The sequence below is a fragment of the Podarcis tiliguerta genome, assembly GCF_965153285.1.
Source record: "Podarcis tiliguerta genome assembly, chromosome: 10".
NCBI classification, from domain to species: Eukaryota; Metazoa; Chordata; class Lepidosauria; order Squamata; family Lacertidae; genus Podarcis; species Podarcis tiliguerta.
In genome coordinates this window covers 68,929,724-68,948,726 of record NC_139543.1, presented here as the reverse complement: position 1 = coordinate 68,948,726, position 19,003 = coordinate 68,929,724, and positions in this window count along the sequence as shown.

Sequence of the window (19,003 nt, the reverse complement as noted above, 5' to 3'; positions counted from 1 at the left end):
TGCGAAGGAAGCCCATAGAGAAATTCGTCCTGCGAAGCACCTCCAAAACGGAAAACCCTTTCGTCTAGCGGGTTTTCCGTCTTGCGAGGCATTCGTCTTGCGGGGCACCACTGTACTGGCAATTTGAAATGTATGCTGCATAGCATCCTGAGCACAAAATGGAAAGGTAACTTAGACATTTTATAAATGAAAGAACACCTCTCACTGCCAAAAGCAAGAACTTAGCAATGGTGAAAGGTTTGTAGTGGTGAAACCTTGCCATGCACTGTCCCTTGAGTGTAACTGGCATTAAGAGTATATGCAGTACTTTTCCTGTATGTAGCTTTATCTTTTCCTGAAGTAAACACTATGAGACTGAGACATGCTAATTCTGATTTATGGGATCCCCAGTCATTGCCTCCTTTGTTAATTAATGGTTCTATTGTTTGGTCTTTTTATCAGCCTCAATTTTATTATTTCTCAAAAGTGGATTCACTGACCTATGAATGGTCATGACTTTTTTTTTATCTAAGGTTCACATGTAGGTTCCTTCAGCTCAGAACAAGTGGGTATCAGAGCAGGCTCAGACAACACAATTGTTGCTCTCTTCAGTGATTGCTTCATATCGGATTGCACAAATCTCCCTGTTCATCGGGCTCCCCAAAACCTTGGAAGAAATGAGGCTTAGTATCAGCTCAGTAAATATACAAGTATCCAGAGATAACCACTGAAAGAAATACGTGCCTCTTCTCAGGTGGATAATAATCTACCACTTTTACCGCCTTCACCCATTGCTGCTGCTGTTGTACTTAGCACTCCAGCTAAAGTGTAGACACTTCAGCTAAAACTTCTGCACTGCCTGCCCTTACACCCCCAGGCTAGGTTCAAGGTTCTTGAATTGTTATACAAAGCTTTGCACAACCTGAGTCCAGGATGCATTAAGGATCACCTGAGCACTTACATCCTAGCTTGGTCACTGAGATAGTCCTGGGGAGCACTGTTAATTGTCCCTGTCTTTCAAAAGCCTGACTGGCTTCAGCCAGAAGTTGGCTGTTTAGTGTCATGGGTCCCATGCTGTAGAATATTCTTCAGTGGGGATTCAGCAGGCAGCCTTGCAACTAATTTTCAGATGTCTCTTAAAACCCTTTTATGCCAACAGGGCTATTCAGTTGTTTAAACTTATTCAATGTGAGCCAGTCATTTATTATTAGTTTGCATTTCATTTTTATGATTATTTTGCATTGTTTTAATTGCATTTGGTATTTTATTGCACTTATAAATGTTGTTTTCTGCCACCCTGATATTTTATATGCAGAGGGTGGTCTATAACTATGTTTGACAATAAAGAAATAAATATCCCCGCTCTCCTCATCAAAACTTTATCCTCCTGTCACTCTGAAGGCAACAATGCCTTTGCTGAATCAGCATATTCTCACTGTACCTATTTGCTAATTGGTACTTTTCTGGCTAAGAAATGGAGGCAGTGAGATACTTTACTTTCTTGGGTTCCATGATCACTGCAGATGGTGACAGCAGCCACAAAATTAAAAGACACCTGCTTCTTGGGAGAAAAGCAATGACAAACCTATACAGCATCTTAAAACACAGAGAAATCACCTTGCCAACAAAGGCCCGTATAGTTAAAGTTATGGTTTTCCCAGTAGTGATGTATGGAAGTGAGAGCTGGACCATAAAGAAGGCTGATTGCCGAAGAATGGATGCTTTTGAATTCTGGTGCTGGAGGAGACTCTTGAGAGCCCCGTGGACTGCAAGAAGATCAAACCTCTCCATTCTGAAGGAAATCAGCCCTGAGTGCTCACTGGAAGGACAAATCCTGAAGCTGAGGCTCCAATACTTTGGCCACCTCGTGAGAAGAGAAGACTCCCTGGAAAAGACCCTGATGTTGGGAAAGATGGAGGGCACAAGGAGAAGGGGACGACAGAGGACGAGATGGTTGGACAGTGTTCTCGAAGCTACCAGCATGAGTTTGACCAAATTGCGGGAGGCAGTGGAAGACAGGAGTGCCTGGCGTGCTCTGATCCATGGGGTCACGAAGAGTCGGACACAACTAAACAACAACAACAACTTCTCTGGCTTGTCCTGCTGCTGGTGGTCTCTGTCTTCTCACCTCTCCTGGCTTGTCCAACTGTTTCAAGGATGGGGAACCTGAGGCCCTGCAGGTGCTGTGGACTACAACTCACATCATCCCTAATAATTGGTTGAGCTGGCTGGGTCTGATGGGTGATGAGAGTCCAACAATATCTAAAGGACCCCCAGGTCTCCAGCCTTGGTCTAAGTGAAGCATTTGTATGTTCTGCATAAGGCTTAATGTAGTCTTGATACCAAAAGGGTGGACATCAGTATTAATTGGCTTGATAGCATCCAACAGAGTGTGCTTTTAATTCATTGAAATGGCTTTCTGTTCTGTCGCACACAGTTGAGTGCAATGGTACTACGAAACCAAATATATATGCTTAGTGGTTATAATTCAATATTTGTTTTGAAAAGGTGTGGCTGCCTACATTAAGATGGCATTGTTTCATTTTGACTCATTTAAGCAAAAGTGCTGCTATTTTCAGTAGCACGTAGCTCATGCACCCCACATTAACTGGGTTCCATCTCTCTTGCAGCTGGTACGAATTATTGCAAGGGTCTTGTCTGAATGACATTTGCTTCTGAACATGCACAACTGTTAACATTCAAAGCCAACAAGGTGGAAGGTTAGAAGGTTAGATCTTAGCTTTCAGCAGTTCAAGTTTGTCTTGCTGACGTCACTGTAGGATTGTAAAAATCCCTGACCTTCCTCCAGCATTCAAGCTGACACATTTGGAGAAAAAGAGAGAAACAAAGAGAGACGGAAACTATTTTTATTAGAGCATGAGGTTGGTGAAGGTCTGTGCCAACAAATGTTGATCGATGGCAAAATATCTTGTCTATTTTAAGCTGATGACAGCATCTTTCAAGTGTTTGCTCCCTTTGCCTTTAAGGTTAATGGGTGAAGGTTGCTTGGTGACCCATGATGGCCCTGTTGGTCTCACTACTTTTCCAGAAGCCTCATCCTGGTTGGAGCCAGTATCCAGATATGTTCTTCATAAATGCTGGTGAATGGCCAAACAGTGAAGGCCGAGAGCCTAGAATTCAATAAATGAGCGGCTATTCTGAGCGGTGAAGAGTGAGGCTGTGGAGACAGCTGCAGCACTGCAGGTAGATTGAAGGGACAAGAATGCATGGCCCTTTTAGATTCAGTTGACTTTGGAAGTTTTGAACTTCTTGTGGCGTTGCGAATTCTTCCTCAGATTGATAAAGGTGGTAAAGCATATTTGATGCAGACCCTGGTCTTGAAACTCTGAAAGGTTGGGGTACGTTTTTAGTGTGACACTTCACTCGACGGTTCTCTCTTTATTACTGAAACAGAGAAATACAGGCTGTCTGCTTCCTAATTCTCCCTTGCTTTCATAAGAGAACTTTCTACTGCTTGGTGAACTCCTTCTCAACTCATGGGGATCCCAGTCCACGCTATTTGACAAGCTTCAGTAGTCTGCCAAATTTGTAAGCATAGCTGTGCTTACAGCTGCACTGCGAAAGATAAATTGTATGGTTTAGATGCTTAGCTTTCTCTTAGGAAATGTAGTTATGTGAAGCTGGCAGGAATCTTTGCAAAACTGTGTACCTGAACCCATGCACCTGTATCTTTCCGCTGCATTCTCATTTCACTCTACTATACTTGCAGTAAAACTGCCTCTGATGTGCCATAGCTGGTCTTGCTAACGTTATGGTGATAGCCACCAACTTGGATGGCTTTAAAAGAGGATTACTCAAATACATGGAGGGCAAGGCTATCAGTGACTACTACCCGTGATGGCTCCATTCTGCTTCCATTGCTGGAGGCATTGTCCCTCCAGGTGCCAGTTTCTGGGACTCCCAAATGGGCAGGGTGCTGCTGTTCTCTTGTCCAACTTCCTGGCTTCCCACAGACATCTGACTGGTCATTGTGAGAACAGGATACTGGATTAGATGGGCTGTTGGCCTGATCCAGCAAGCTTGCCTTATCTTCTTATTGTGCACTGTCATAAAACTAGGCTTCCTCTGGTTTTTCGAGGGATCTCATGAATTAAGTGGACTGGCACTTATTAGCAACCCTATGACTTGGCATTCGATAAAGTCTTCATTGTGTATACTGTGCTACAATGCTCAGCTCTGCTATTATGTAAGCTGCAAACTAATGATTCATGCCAGGTGAAGCCTAAGGTGTGTGTATGTTCAGAAGGTGTGGGCCCAATGTTTATTAGCAACAAGATTGCGGGGGCCTCAATAGCCAGCGCTGAGTCGAAGAGAAGTACAGTGCAGCTTGCAAAGGGCATGATGAATCTATAGTTAGTAATCTCCAGTCTGGTCTGTGCTCTAGGTCCTCAAAAGCCTGGTAAGGAGTACTGTGAGAATTCGTTATGTGTAAGAAATAGGAATTCTGTGCCAAGAATATATGCGCGTGTTTTTTTAAAAAAAGAAGAAGTTTAGTGCACTAAATGTAGCAAACCACATAAAAAATGGCACTTGGAATTGAGATCACTGTTATAGGAAAATACAGTGGTACCTCGGGTTAAGTACTTAATTCGTTCCGGAGGTCCGTTCTTAACCTAAAACTGTTCTTAACCTGAAGCACCACTTTAGCTAATGGAGCCTCCTGCTGCTGCCACGCCACCGGAGCACGATTTCTGTTCTCATCCTGAAGCAAAGTTCTCAACCCGAGGTATTATTCTGGGTTAGCAGAGTCTGTAACCTGAAGCGTATGTAACCTGAAGCGTATGTAACCCTAGGTACCACTGTACTGCCTTTTACCATGGAAAGCCAGTTAGATAGCATGAGTAATAACTGGTTGACATCCTCTGTGAATTTGTCTAATCCTGCTTTAGAGCGACCTGAGCCAGTAGCCCTTGCCATAAACTATCCACTGTGTGAAGCTACATGTGCAACAGAATGCAGGACCCTTGGCACATGAAGGGCTGGAGCACCTTTATTACAACAGAAAGCGAAAGCATTGTGGCTTTTTGCGTTAGAATCAGGGTGAGGAACTGGATCTGCCAGTGGGCCGGATCCCTAATGCCCCCACCTTTTGTGGGCCTACTTTGATAGGATCACCTTCCTGTCAATCACTTGATGTCATAATGATGTCAAAGTTGAGTGGGAATCACTAGAAACCCCCAACCAGCTGCTCAACTGGTGACCTACTTTGAAGGTGCACTCCCAGCTCCAATCAGTTAATTGGTGCTGGAAGTGCATCTTCCAAGGGACACGCTCCATTTGCTTGAAGCACCATTTTAGCCAAGTGGTTTGAATGCAAACTACTTCAAGAAAACAGAGCAAGTCCATATAAAAGTATCAAAGGTATCAAAAGATCTTTCTCTGCTTCTAACAAAGTCCCCTTGGCTGCTCTAGAAGAACTCCTTAGTGCATCTGATCTCAGTGAGGATTCCTGTCAGCTGATGGGCACTGACGGGGGGCCTCACCTGTAAAGGAACAATTGAGAGCATCAGGCATGGGGCATATGGGCATAATTGATGGGGAACAGTCTCACAGGCCAAATTGGGCCTGTGCCATACCTAAATAGGTTTGCATACTAGAGAGTCCCCACCACTGCTTTAGAAAAAAGGCGACATAGGCGGAGACATGAGAAATGTACTAAAGTTAGACATTGTGTGGAGAAAGCCGGTTATGATTTTCTCCCTCCCTTGCCCACAGTTCTAGAACTTGGGGCCATTCAAATTGATGGGCTGTAGACCCAAGGATGACAGTATTTAATGCAGTACATAATTCATTATGGAATTTGCTGATCCAAGATGTGACTACCGCAAACGTAGGCGGTTGTTTAAACCATCTGAAAAGAGTTTAGACAAATTTATGGGCAGCGTCTCTTATCTATGGCTGTTAATCGTGATGGCCAAATGGGACCACAGTAGAGGGGCAATACCACCAAGCCCTGTGCCTAAACTTTCTGCAGACTTCTGTAGAAAATGAGGTGCTGGAGTAGGTGGACTTTTTTTGTTTAATTGAGCTGGGCCCTTTTTTATATTAAGATGACTCTAGATTTGTCCAGATAAAGTTACCGTATTTTTCGCTCTTTAGGACGCACTTTTTCCCCTTCAAAAATGAAGGGGAAATGTGTGTGCGTCCTATGGAGCGAAGACTCCGTAGCCCCGCGACCCTCTCCCGGCTGGAGAGGTGACACGCGGCTATGGCAGGAGCCTCTATAGCCGCGCATCACCTCTCCAGCCGGGAGAGCGCGCACGGGGCTAAAGAAGCACCCCGCGACCCTCTCCCGGCTGGAGAGTTGACGCGCGGCTATGGCAGGAGCCTCTTTAGCCGCGCGCCACCTCTTCAGCTGGGAGAGCGTGTGCGGGGCTAAAGAAGCCATAGCCCCGCGACCCTCTCCCAGCTGGAGAAGTGACGTGCGACTATGGCAGCAGCCTCTCCGCTGCGCCTTTCCGCTGCTCTCTGACCTGTTCTTTGGGGCTGGTGGTGGGCTTCCCCCCGCCAGCCCCAAAGAGCAGGTTGAAAGGAACCTGAAGCCTGGAGAAGGAGAGGGGTCGGTGTGCACCGACCCCTCTCGCTTTCCAGGCTTCCAAGGTAGCCGCCTGAACGCACCTTAAACGGCACCTTGTTTTAGAGGGGGAAAACAAGAGGGGGGAAATTCTCTCCCTCTCTGTGCAGCACCTCCTGCCGCTTCGCTGAAGGTGCGCTGGGCAGAGAGGGGGAGAATTTTTTTTTCTTGTTCTCCCCCCCTCTAAAACAAGTTGTGTCCTATTGTCCAGTGTGTCCTATGGTGCGAAAAATACGGTATATTGCATGGTAAACTAGCTTCTCGGCTGTTGCTGCTTTATGAAACTTGCAGTAGTCAAGCAAAATACAGGTAGCAACCATTTTGCACGGGAGTTCCATTCCTGGCCCCTGTGTGCATCAGTGGAGCACACATTAAGTCCACCCCATTCTGCCCCCACCCTTTCAGACCACTTCTAGGTTGGCAGAGACCAGAGTGTGCATGATTGTGCATCAATTGGACAAGTTTAAAATGGTCACTGTTAGTAGTAACATAAACCAGTCCTTGGGGAGTAAATGAACCTTTCATGGGGTTACAGCAGTGGTTCTCAAAGGGTGTGATGGGAAAGGATGGCAAATGTGGCAGGAAGATTCAAGGACAATCAAAGAAACATTTAAACAATTCATTGTAGTTTAATATAGTATAGTATCAAAGTAATTTATACACACACACAACCAGAAACAGTATCCACATCTCTCTTCAAGAGCATTGGCTATTTATTCTTCTACTATTCTCCACTGCATATAGTGAAAAACAGGGAATTGTCATATTTGTCAGTCAAAAATCCCTGATCACTGCATATAGCGAACAGGGATTTTTGACTCTGACAAATATGAGAGATCATAAAAGAGAAAGGTTTCTTTGTGTCAATGAGGAGATGAGAGTTTGTCTCATATCAGAACTAATATAAATAAGATTACCCCGCAAAAAAAGCAAGCTCACACCTCTCACTGAGTTTGTATACATACTTAAAGTACATGTGTAAGAGGCTCGTTTATAATTATATTTTGGGAATGATTCATGTTCTTATGCATCTGCATTGTTTTATACTGTATGGGTGTCCCATGATCATATTATAAAGTTGTTGTGTTCTGTGTTATAAATCAAGCACTGTTGGGAGGTGTTTCTTTTTGTTTTCCAATGTATTTCTTATCAATTAAAAAAAAAAGGTGTGGCCATGAACAGATTTTTTTTTCTGAAAGTGTAGCCAAGAGGAAAAAAAGTTTTAGAACTAGTGGGTTTTAGAGTATATGACTTTCTTTAAAGAATGGCCATTACTCTTATACCAGATAGATGCTGCTGTAAAAAATAGCATCCTTTCCTGTGTTGGGTACCACTTTCAGGGCCCACAATTATAGTAACCCTAGTCGGGCATGGCAGCCCAAACTCATGCATTTGTCTTGGCCAGCTCTGAAAGATAAATTATTAGTTGGAGATCAGCATTTAGGATGAACTGCCAACTGGACCACCCAAGTCATGAGGAGAAAATAACTATGAGTGTATGGTTAGCATATAAGTTTAAATAAAGAATATAAAGTAGTTTCAAACTTGTAGTGTGGTGGCTGCTTTTCTCTCTTCCTTTCATGTAAATCTTCGCTTGTTTTTACACCAGGAGCTTATTGCAAAGCTCTTGTATTAACACAGGCAGAATGTGAAAGAATAAAGAGAAGGCTTTATTTGATTTTCTGTGCTTTCATCCATCTTGAATGTTGATATTTGAACGGTACTAGTGATGGTCTATACCGCTGAATTTCAGTGGGGAAATGAATTGTAGAAAAAACACATCTGTGCTGCTGAGCTTTTTATTTATATAGTCCATCTTAACTGCAGAGACATCCCATCAGCCTAATAAAATGCTGTGTTCCAGACTGCATGTATACATTATAGGAGCCAAGCAACCCCTTCGTCTGCTTACAAGAACACAGCTTTACATTTTTGACAGGGACATAAATATCTGTTGCTGGAATGTTAAAAGCAGGTTATAGCCAAGAAGTAATGTGGTCAAGCAGGTCATATGGGCTGACTTCCTATAAGTACTAATTCGAACAAAGCTGTGTATTTTCCCAAAGAGCTAAAGCAAGCAGTAATTTTCTCAGTGTATGCATTCTGGTCATAGCATTTGATAGATGACACCTTTGAACAAGGCAGCGGCTTAAACTAGCTGTGGGCCCCCAAACCCTACTATGAGGAAATGTAAATTCTTAAAAGTTCTACCTAGAATAAGTAGATAATGAATAGAATGGCATTTTTTAAAGGACAGAAAGCAGAATAAAGTGGTAGAATCATGAAGTGTTTGACTAGGACCTGGGAGAGGTGTGTTCAAATTCAGCCATGAAGCTCAGTGGGTGACCTTGGGCCAGTCACCATCTCTTAGCCTAACCTACCTCACAGGATTGTTGTAAGAATGAAACGGGGAGGAAGAGAACCATGGACACTACCTTGAGATCCTTAGAAGGTGGTATAACTTTAATAACATTTAGAGTATGGTTACCAGATTTTTTTCAATGAATCCGGGGACCCCCCCCCCTTTTTTTGGAAGCTGAGTAGCAACAGGGAGTCAGTGGTGGGGTTGGAGAGGCAAAAGACCCTGGGCCCAAGCACACATGCATATCCCGAGCCTCCCCTGATGATCTGACCCCTTCCTCCTTTGTTTTGACAGATCGGGGGAGGCCCAGGAGTCTCGGGTGGGCAGGCGTTGCCCAGGAGGGGCGCAAGGTGCGGGGTTTCTCTGCCAGGCAAGGTGCAAAGCCCTTCTTTCGCACCCTGTGAAACATAAATGCGCAGAGTTTTTTTAAAATTGGGCAACGGCTGGCCACAACTACTGAGCCCCCGCCCCCCGATCAGTCAAAACAAAGGGAAGGGGGCAGGAGATCTGTACTGCCAGACGTCCCTGGTTCCCCTTCAGCAGTGGCAGCAGCAGTGGCAGTCAGCAGTCCGGAGCCAGCTTGGTAGCGCAGTTGGTTCTGGCTGGCTTCAGGAGCTGCTCGCTGCTGTGGCGCCTGACATATGATGTCATGGCACATCATATGGGCCTGGTCTTATTCAACATCTTTATCAACGACTTGGATGATGGACTCAAGATCAAATTTGCAGATGACACCAAACTGGGAGGGGTGGCTAACACCCCAGAGGACAGGATCACACTTCAAAACGACCTTGACAGATTAGAGAACTGGGCCAAAACAAACAAGATGAACTTTAACAGGGAGAAATGTAAAGTATTGCACTTGGGCAAAAAAAATGAGAGGCCCAAATACAAGATGGGTGACACCTGGCTTGAGAGCAGTACATGTGAAAAGGATCTAGGAGTCTTGGTTGGCCACAAACTTGACATGAGCCAACAGTGTGACGCGGCAGCTAAAAAAGCCAATGCAATTCTGGGCTGCATCAATAGGAGTATAGCATCTAGATCAAGGGAAGTAATAGTGCCACTGTATTCTGCTCTGGTCAGACCTCACCTGGAGTACTGTGTCCAGTTCTGGGCACCACAGTTCAAGAAGGACACTGACAAACTGGAACGTGTCCAGAGGAGGGCAACCAAAATGGTCAAAGGCCTGGAAACAATGCCTTATGAGGAACGGCTAAGGGAGCTGGGCATGTTTAGCCTGGAGAAGAGGAGGTTAAGGGGTGATATGATAGCCATGTTCAAATATATCAAAGGATGTCACATAGAGGAGGGAGAAAGGTTGTTTTCTGTTGCTCCAGAGAAGCGGACACGGAGCAATGGATCCAAACTACAAGAAAGAAGATTCCACCTAAACATTAGGAAGAACTTCCTGACAGTAAGAGCTGTTGACAGTGGAATTTGCTGCCAAGGAGTGTGGTGGAGTCTCCTTCTTTGGAGGTCTTTAAGCAGAGGCTTGACAACCATATGTCAGGAGTGCTCTGATGGTGTTTCCTGCTTGGCAGGGGGTTGGACTCGATGGCCCTTGTGGTCTCTTCCAGCTCTATGATTCTATGACATCATATGGGGACTTCCGGCGAGGAAAAATGGCAGGCGCCACAGCAGTGATCAGCTCCTGAAGCCAGCCAGAGCCAACTGCGCTACCAGGCTGACTCCGGGCTGCCACGTTTCCTGGGGACAGATTTGCAAATCTGGGGACTGTCCCCGGTAACTGGGGACGTCTGGTAACCCTACTTTAGAGTCAAATTACACAAACTACAAAATAATAATTAGGAATAAAAAAATAATAATTGGGGAGAACCTTCTAAAACCTGGTCACGACATGGATGCCCCAGTTCAGCAAGCCACCGGGTTTGCTGGCCAATGCTCCCCATGCAATTTGGATGCTGCTCTGCACAAACACTTATAATGTGAAGTTGTGCACCCACCCCTTAAGAGTTAACATTCTTTCTGAATTCCCAGGCATTTGGGTCAGAGAGTGGTGAGAAGCAAAGAGAAGTTTAGCATATGCTGTATGCCCGTAATGCATACCCTCCAACGATTCTCTGATGAAAATATGGACATCCCATTCCTTAGTGATACTTTTACTATTTATAACCCACACATCTTACTGGGTTGCCCCAGCACTCCGGGCAGCTTCCAACATATAAAGGTAAAGGTACCCCTGCCCGTACGGGCCAGTCTTGACAGACTCTAGGGTTGTGCGCCCATCTCACTCAAAGAGGCCGGGGGCCAGCGCTGTCCGAAGACACTTCCGGGTCACGTGGCCAGCGTGACATCGCTGCTCTGGCGAGCCAGAGCCGCACATGGAAACGCCGTTTACCTTCCCACTAGTAAGCGGTCCCTATTTATCTACTTGCACCCGAGAGTGCTTTCGAACTGCTAGGTTGGCAGGCGCTGGGACCGAACAACAGGAGCGCACCCCGCTGCGGGGATTCAAACCGCCGACCTTTCAATCGGCAAGTCCTAGGCGCTGAGGCTTTTACCCACAGCACCACCCGCGTCCCTTAGCTTCCAACATATATAAAAACATAATAAAACAATAAACATTAAAAAACTTCCCTATACAGGATTGCCTTAGCCTGCTCTGGGGTAGGAAAACGCCATACCCTCCAACATTTCTTGGATGGAAATAGGGACATTTGCTGACTTGCTTGTCTTCCATTTGATTGTTTGTCCTCTGTTTCTGAGTAAACAGGAGTCAGTGTGTGTAGTGGTTAAACTAGTGTTGGGAAATGTAGAGTCCAAAACCTACTTAAGTGATCTTGGGCTACTCAGCCTAATAATAATAATAATAATAATAATAATAATAATAATAATAATATCTTTATTGTCATTGCCCCCTTCGGGGACAACGAAATTACTAACCTACGCCATAAGTGGGGGTGGAGAGAACATGCATGCCATGCTGAACTCCTTGGGGGTACAGTAATTCAAAATGTAATAACTGCACATTGGAACCACAGCTAGGGAGGAACAATGCATTCCCCACCCCCACCATCATGCTTGCAAGAGCCTCTTATTGCTCATGCCTGGAGATTGTCCACATGTGATTAGTTCCATAAATGCCTTTGCAGAGAATCATCACATCCACTTACTTATACCTGCCTGTGTGTACCTTGCAGCATTAAATCATCACCTGCTGTCCCCTCCCAAGGCACTTCACAGGCTGCAAAGGATTTTTCAGCACCTCTTATACCTCCCAGGGGCAAAATATTGTGTCACAATAGATTAGGGCTCCTTTGCAGTTCAACTAACATTGATCATGTGCTAGTTTCATTTAAGTATGAGCTTGGAGCATTTGGGTAGGTGAAAGTTGGCCGGCATTGGCAAATCCCAGGTCAGGAACAGTTCTCCCATACCAAGGCCCTTGGTAACAAGAAAACACTTCACATCCACAAAATATGCCCAAGCTTACATAACCCATTGCCAAGCATGTTTCAGAGGCAGAACATCAGTTCATTGTATTAGGTAATTAACACTAATTACTTAATGACAAGTTCCTGTGTGACTCCATAGAGCTGCTCTTCTGCTAATAGCTCTGTCCTTTTCTTCACCACATTTACGTTGCTGTGCTAGCCTTTCTGTTGGCTAGATGTTTGTGCTGTGGATGTCTTTGGGACTCTCTTTAGAGACTAGATGTACAAATCTTGCGATGTGATGATCTCCTGCCCACCAGAGGATGTTTTGGCTGACGGGAAAATGTGGTGATTTCCTGAGCATCTGAAGAACCAGTACAATTAGAACAGTTCCTTGGTGATGTCTACCTGGTCCGTTGAAGTGAGTTTTTAAAGTCATATGCTTTTTTTAAAACTAGCAAATAGTTTGAGATGGGGTAAGGAAAATACATCGTATTTTATATAATAGAAAAAGACTCCAATACAAAGTATTCTACTGGTTTCCTGTACAACTGGGCCTGTTATGTGGGGCTGGGCTGGGGGGTAAGGATCTCGCAATAGGCTCAATTTAGACACCATGCTAGTTTGTTAAAAATGAACAGATAAGAACCTTAGTTTCATACACTCTTCGCTCCCCTTCTTTTTGATGTGATGGGAAGACGCCAGACTTGAACCATAGCGTATCATTTCGTCTTCATGAGGCAAGCCATAATTTTGTGTCAAAGCTATGGTTTGACACAAACTTACAAGAGTTTAACCTCCTCCCCTCATATAGAAAGGAATAATAATAATAATAATAATAATAATAATAATAATAATAATAATTTATTATTTGTACCCCGCCCATCTGGCTGGGCCTCCCCAGCCACTCTGGGTGGCTTCCATAGAAACAAAAAATACAGTAAAAGTATCACAGATTAAAAACTTCCCTAAACAGGAAGAAAGAAGTATGAGAGTCTAAGGCTCAGTTGTCTCACTCTCTCATCCCTATCACTAGATTGAAGTAGATAACTTGGAACAGGGATTTATGTGGGTGGGAGGGAAGCCTTAACAAAGAAGTGTAGTGAGAGTGATGCTGGAATGAATGCTGGGGCAGTAATTGTGTTTCAGAACTGGGAACCAAGTTTGATATGGTTCCTTTCCAAAATTATTGCATTTCCAAATCCACCTGAAACAATTTTCCTTTGAAAACTAAAGCAACACCAGCACATATAGTCAATACAAGTGCGCTGCGTCCAAAACCTATTTACTTAGCTTTTATATTGCATGTCTTGTGATTGTTTAGAGAATATACATTACTGAGAATATTTGTGACTGCCCTGTGAGGTTGTTTGATATTATCCCCTTATTATGTGTTCCTCCTAAGGGTTACCAAAGTGTGACCCTGAAGACGGGGGAAAGAACCTTATTCTTTAGGTAATGCCTTTTCTGAAGGATGTTGTTGTTGTTGTTGTTGTTGTTGTTGTTGTTGTTGATGATGATGATGATGATTTTAAGCTTTTACCTGCTCTATGCCAGAATGGCACAGATGAAAAGCTGAAATAAATGAAATTGAAATAACTCAAGAGAATGGGTGTGTTTTCTCTCATACATGTTGTCAAACTTTCATAGTAGAAGCTGAAATTTTCATACCTGTAATCTAGCTTCCTGAGAGCAAGAAAAAATCACATGGCACACTCTTAGAGAAAGAGAAATGGCACCTGTGAGACCCTGTGTCACTTGTGAAAGCTGTGCCATTCATCTGCCCCTTGATCTCATTGAAATAACTGCGAATACGATTGAAATGGGTTTATAGCCCCTAACACTTTGCAGCTATACAAACAATCTCAGGTTGCTCACTCCCTTTTTCAAAGCAATGGAGTCTGAGGGGTTGGCAAAGCCGAAAATGAAAAAGAAACTTAACTAAACTGGGGGCAAAATTGTGTATCGACTACATGCTCCTACACAAATAAATAACGGGATCTGTACTGCTGGTGTGCCAATAGGATAGCATGTGATGCTGGTATAAGTATATCCCACTATTCTTTGGTTTGAAGGTGCTCCCTTGCCTCTTTTGCTGTGGTGAAGCAGGAACAGCACAATAAGACCCAGCTTAAGGCTTCAATCCTGTGCCTATTTATTTAGATGCAAGCCCTGCTTTGTGGCTCTTGCCATCTTACTGCAGCGGACCACTGTCCTCTTGCCATCTTACTGCAGCGGCCCAGCACTGTCTACTCTGACTGGCAGTGGCTCTCCAAAGGCCACAGAGTTCTTTCCCATCCATAGTAGCTGAGATCCTTTCGGCTAAAAGGACCTCTACATCAGGGAAGGGCCATGGCTTAGTGGGAGAACATCTGCGTTACATGCAGAAGGTCCCAGGTTCAATCCATGGCATCTTCCATGGAGGCTGGGAGAGAGCCTTGTCTGAAATGCTGGGGAGCTGCTGCCAATGTAGATACCATATTTTTTGCTCTATAAGACTCAGTTTTCCCCTCCTAAAAAGTAAGGGGAAATGTGTGTGCGTCTTATGGAGCGAATGCAGGCTGTGCAGCTATCCCAGAAGCCAGAACAGCAAGAGGGATTGCTGCTTTCACTGCGCAGCGATCCCTCTTGCTGTTCTGGCTTCTGAGATTCAGAATATTTTTTTTCTTGTTTTCCTCTTCCAAAAACTAGGTGCGTCTTGTGGTCTGGTGCGTCTTATAGAGCGGAAAATACGGTAATACTGAGCGAGGTCAACTAATGGTCTAACTTGGTAGTGGGCAGCTTGCTATGTACTTTCCTGTGTCCTTACATTCTCTACAGTCCCTTCACATACAAATTCAGTGAAATTTACTTCTAGGCAAGTAGAGGGGCATAGGGGTGGGCTGCAAAGTCTAATCATGCTTCTGTCTAAATAATCCCTGAGAAAGCAATGGCGGTTTGCTTTTCTGTGATCGCATCAGGTGCTCCTTATTTTGACCATAATCTAAACCCTAGTTGTCCACCACCTTTTAATTAAGCTTTAATGTGAGTTTATTTACGCCTTGGAAGGGCTTGGCCTACATCTTCTCATTACTTTGGGGAAGGCCAAAAATTGAGAACCTTCATTAATTAAAAAAGAGCCCAGCTGGATGCTCAGGGTGTTTTCCCTGCCCCGCCCCTCTCAGTTTCACGAGAACTTCCTCCATCCTTTTAAAATATCTAAATATAGGACCAGTTCTTTGGCCCCGTTTGACACAGATTTTATTAGGCACTGAATGCACTGAAGATGGGATTGGGGGGTAGGGGCGGGGAGAATTACTGGAAAACAGATGAGCTGTTATTACAGCAATGCTTCTGTAATCTTGAGATGCAAAATGAGTAAAATAATACGTTCTTGAGCAGCCTTCCCCAGCTTGTGCCTTTTGGCTGTTTTTCTGTGCTGTCTGGAGTTGATGTACTCCAAAACATCTGGAGGTACCAGGTTGGAGGAGCCTGTTCTAGATCTTAGGAGGTGGAGGAGGAAGTTAGCATGTCTCATTAAACAGAATGAAGAGTTCTGCTTAATTCAAAAGCAGAAGTACTGCAAGAGTCACAGAGCAGTTCCGTGTAAGTGGTGTCCACCCGAAGGTTCAGGAAGTACAGTGGTACCTCGGGTTACATACGCTTCAGGTTACATACGCTTCAGGTTACAGACTCCGCTAACCCAGAAATAGTGCTTCAGGTTAAGAACTTTGCTTCAGGATAAGAACAGAAATTGTGCTCTGGCGGTGCGGCGGCAGCAGGAGTCCCCATTAGCTAAAGTGGTGCTTCAGGTTAAGAACAGTTTCAGGTTAAGAACGGACCTCCGGAACAAATTAAGTACTTAACCCGAGGTACCACTGTATCCCCTAAGTGTAGAAACAATATTCTCCCCTCTGATGGACCCATGCTTGCCCCAGGGAGCCACTAAGATAAGTTCCTTCAGTCCAGCATCAATCTAACTTCACAAGCCATGTGAAATATTTCAGGTACCACCATGGGCGTAGCCAAGAGGGTTCAGGGGGGCAGCTGCCCCTCCCAAATCAAGTAAATCAATAAAAACCCATAACTGAGGTTCTGCCCCCCAACATAAATCCTTGCTATGCCCATGTGTACCACTGAAACAGCTGCTTCATCTGAACTTTGCCCCCCTGCCTTGGGTTCCCTTTTAATGTTGCAGAGGGTGCTGAGGACCAGCCATGGGTCACTCAGCCCTAAACAATCTGAAAGATGCACATTGCCACACTCCTTAAAGCAAGCCAAATGTTTGGAGTTGACTCTTATTTTCAAGTAATGGAGCAATGTGGGGGAAAGTGCTTGAAATGTGGGCATCTGCATAGAATGGCTGTAATGTTTAGCACATATCCACAATAAGTGAATTTATTTCCTGCCTTGGACCATCCTGAGGTTTGGATTTTTGTAGGTTTTTTTTTAAATCCCTACAGCAGGCACAGTTGTTTACAGCAGAAAATAAAACAGAGGATGTTAACATATCCAGTTTGCTGGCTGGCTGGGGCTGCTTTGAGAACAAAGAAGGTGGAATGCAGGATATATTAATCAGGGGTTCCAGTTTCATTAAGAAAAACTGTAGCACATAGCAGCTTTGCCGCAAGAGAAAATGTCACAACGTCTTAGTTGGTTTTGCCCTCTTTCTTATTCCATGTGGGTTTTGCAAATCTTGAATATTTGAACACCTAAGGAAGCTGCCTAATCTAAAACAAATAACTGTTATCTAGTTTTGAGAGAAAAGCTGAAGGTTCTAGCAGCAGAGGATAATGTCCATACAAGAAAAATAATGTTGCAAGGCTGCAGTCTAATGCACACTCATGTGTGAATAAATCCCATAGATCCCCCTTGAATAATCATGCACAGGGGTGAGCTACATGTTGGTTGAATATTGTGAGCCCTGAGCATCTTTACTAGGCTACAAGTCCTGTTGAGACGTGAAGGGGGTTGCTTCACGTCTTTCATTTTAAGACCTGGGTGCATAATTACTCTGGCACTGTAGAAATGGGCCAAGGCATGAGATTGGGGTCAGAATCTGTTTAATCCAACAAATTGAGGATTGGGATATGATACTGCATATGTATTATGCTAGGGAAAGATTTGGCTACTGCCCTTCATCTCATGGGCAGTAAAACCAAAGCCTCTGGTGCCTTTGAAATCTGGGCAGTCAGAAGTCCTCAAGTTCAATTGCCTTATGTCAGGTGATGGCTCCACAAGGTTCAGATCTGATAAAGGTGTGGCCTGGAACCAAAAAGGTTCCCCCACCTGCTCTAGACACACACAGTTTGAAATCCTTGAACCACTTTCTCAGGAGTAAGCTCCGTTAACTCAAGTCACTAGAGTTGGGCTATTTAACTCTGTTTTAGCCATCACATCTGTACCTCGCCTTCCTCTAAGGTGGTTGGAGCATCACCATGCACATGATTCCCCCCCAGTCCGTCCCCCCAGTTTAATCCTCATAACAGCCCTGTTGGGTTAAGTTGGGCAATTGGCCACAGATCACATAGTGAACTTTGCGACATTAGCAGGGATTTGAACCCATGCCTTCTTGCTTGTCAAAGTCTAGCAACATCACACTGGCTCATAAACATATTTAAGGGCTGCTACATGCAAAAGATAAGGAATGCAGGTGGCGCTGTGGGTTAAACCACAGAGCCTAGGACTTGCCGATCAGAAGATCGGAGGTTCGAATCCCCGCGACGGGGTGAGCTCCTGTTGCTCGGTCCCTGCTCCTGCCAACCTAGCAGTTCGAAAGCACGTCAAAGTGCAAGTAGATCAATAGGCAGGAAGGTAAACGGCGTTTCCGTGCGCTGCTCTGGTTCGCCAGAAGCGGCTTAGTCATGCTGGCCGCATGACCCGGAAGCTGTACACCGGCTCCCTCGGCCAGTAAAGCGAGATGAGCGCCGCGACCCCAGAGTCGTCTACGACTGGACCTAATGGTCAGGGGTCCCTTTACCTTTAGCTTTTACATGCAAAGGAAGGTGGGGCTTGTCTCAAGGGTCAGGGTGGGGCAGAAGAGGCGATTGGTGCAGATGCAGCTGCCCTGCCCCCCCCCCCCAGGAGTGAGAAAAAAACCAATCACCTGCTAAAATTCCCACTTGGCCGTCACTATTAAAGATACAGGAAGAAGCCTTGTTGTCTTTAGCGTCTGATTATCTTTCAGCCCAGCCCTATACACCAGGGGTGGGCCACCTCAGACCTGGGAAGCAAATGTGGCCTCTTTGCCTGGTCCTTAAAAAACTCCCCAGACCACGTCCCTCTTTTCCCAGGCTAGGATGCCTCCTCAACTCTGATAATGCCTCTCGCCTGCCTGGGTAGACGACAGAGAGGGGTGTGTGCAGAAATCAGTCGCCTGGACAAAGGTAAAATTTACATTAGTTGCCTTGCCTGCTTTTGCTTCTAGTCCCACCCACCATTGGCATATGCCACACACCCCTAGTTTGCCCCCAAAGGAATGCAAACCTTGGTCTCAGCAAGGTTCCTTACTCCTGTTATACTACTCAGAAGCAGATTTGACCTGGAGTTGTTCCCCAGTAAGTGTTCCCAAAACTGCAGCCTCAAATTCCCCCTAAGCTGCCCAAGTGCTGTGCTTGAACTTCAGTTGCTTTGGAATTAGCACTGCTTGCAGAGCTCCTTGCTGCACTCTTAAGAATACTTGCACATACA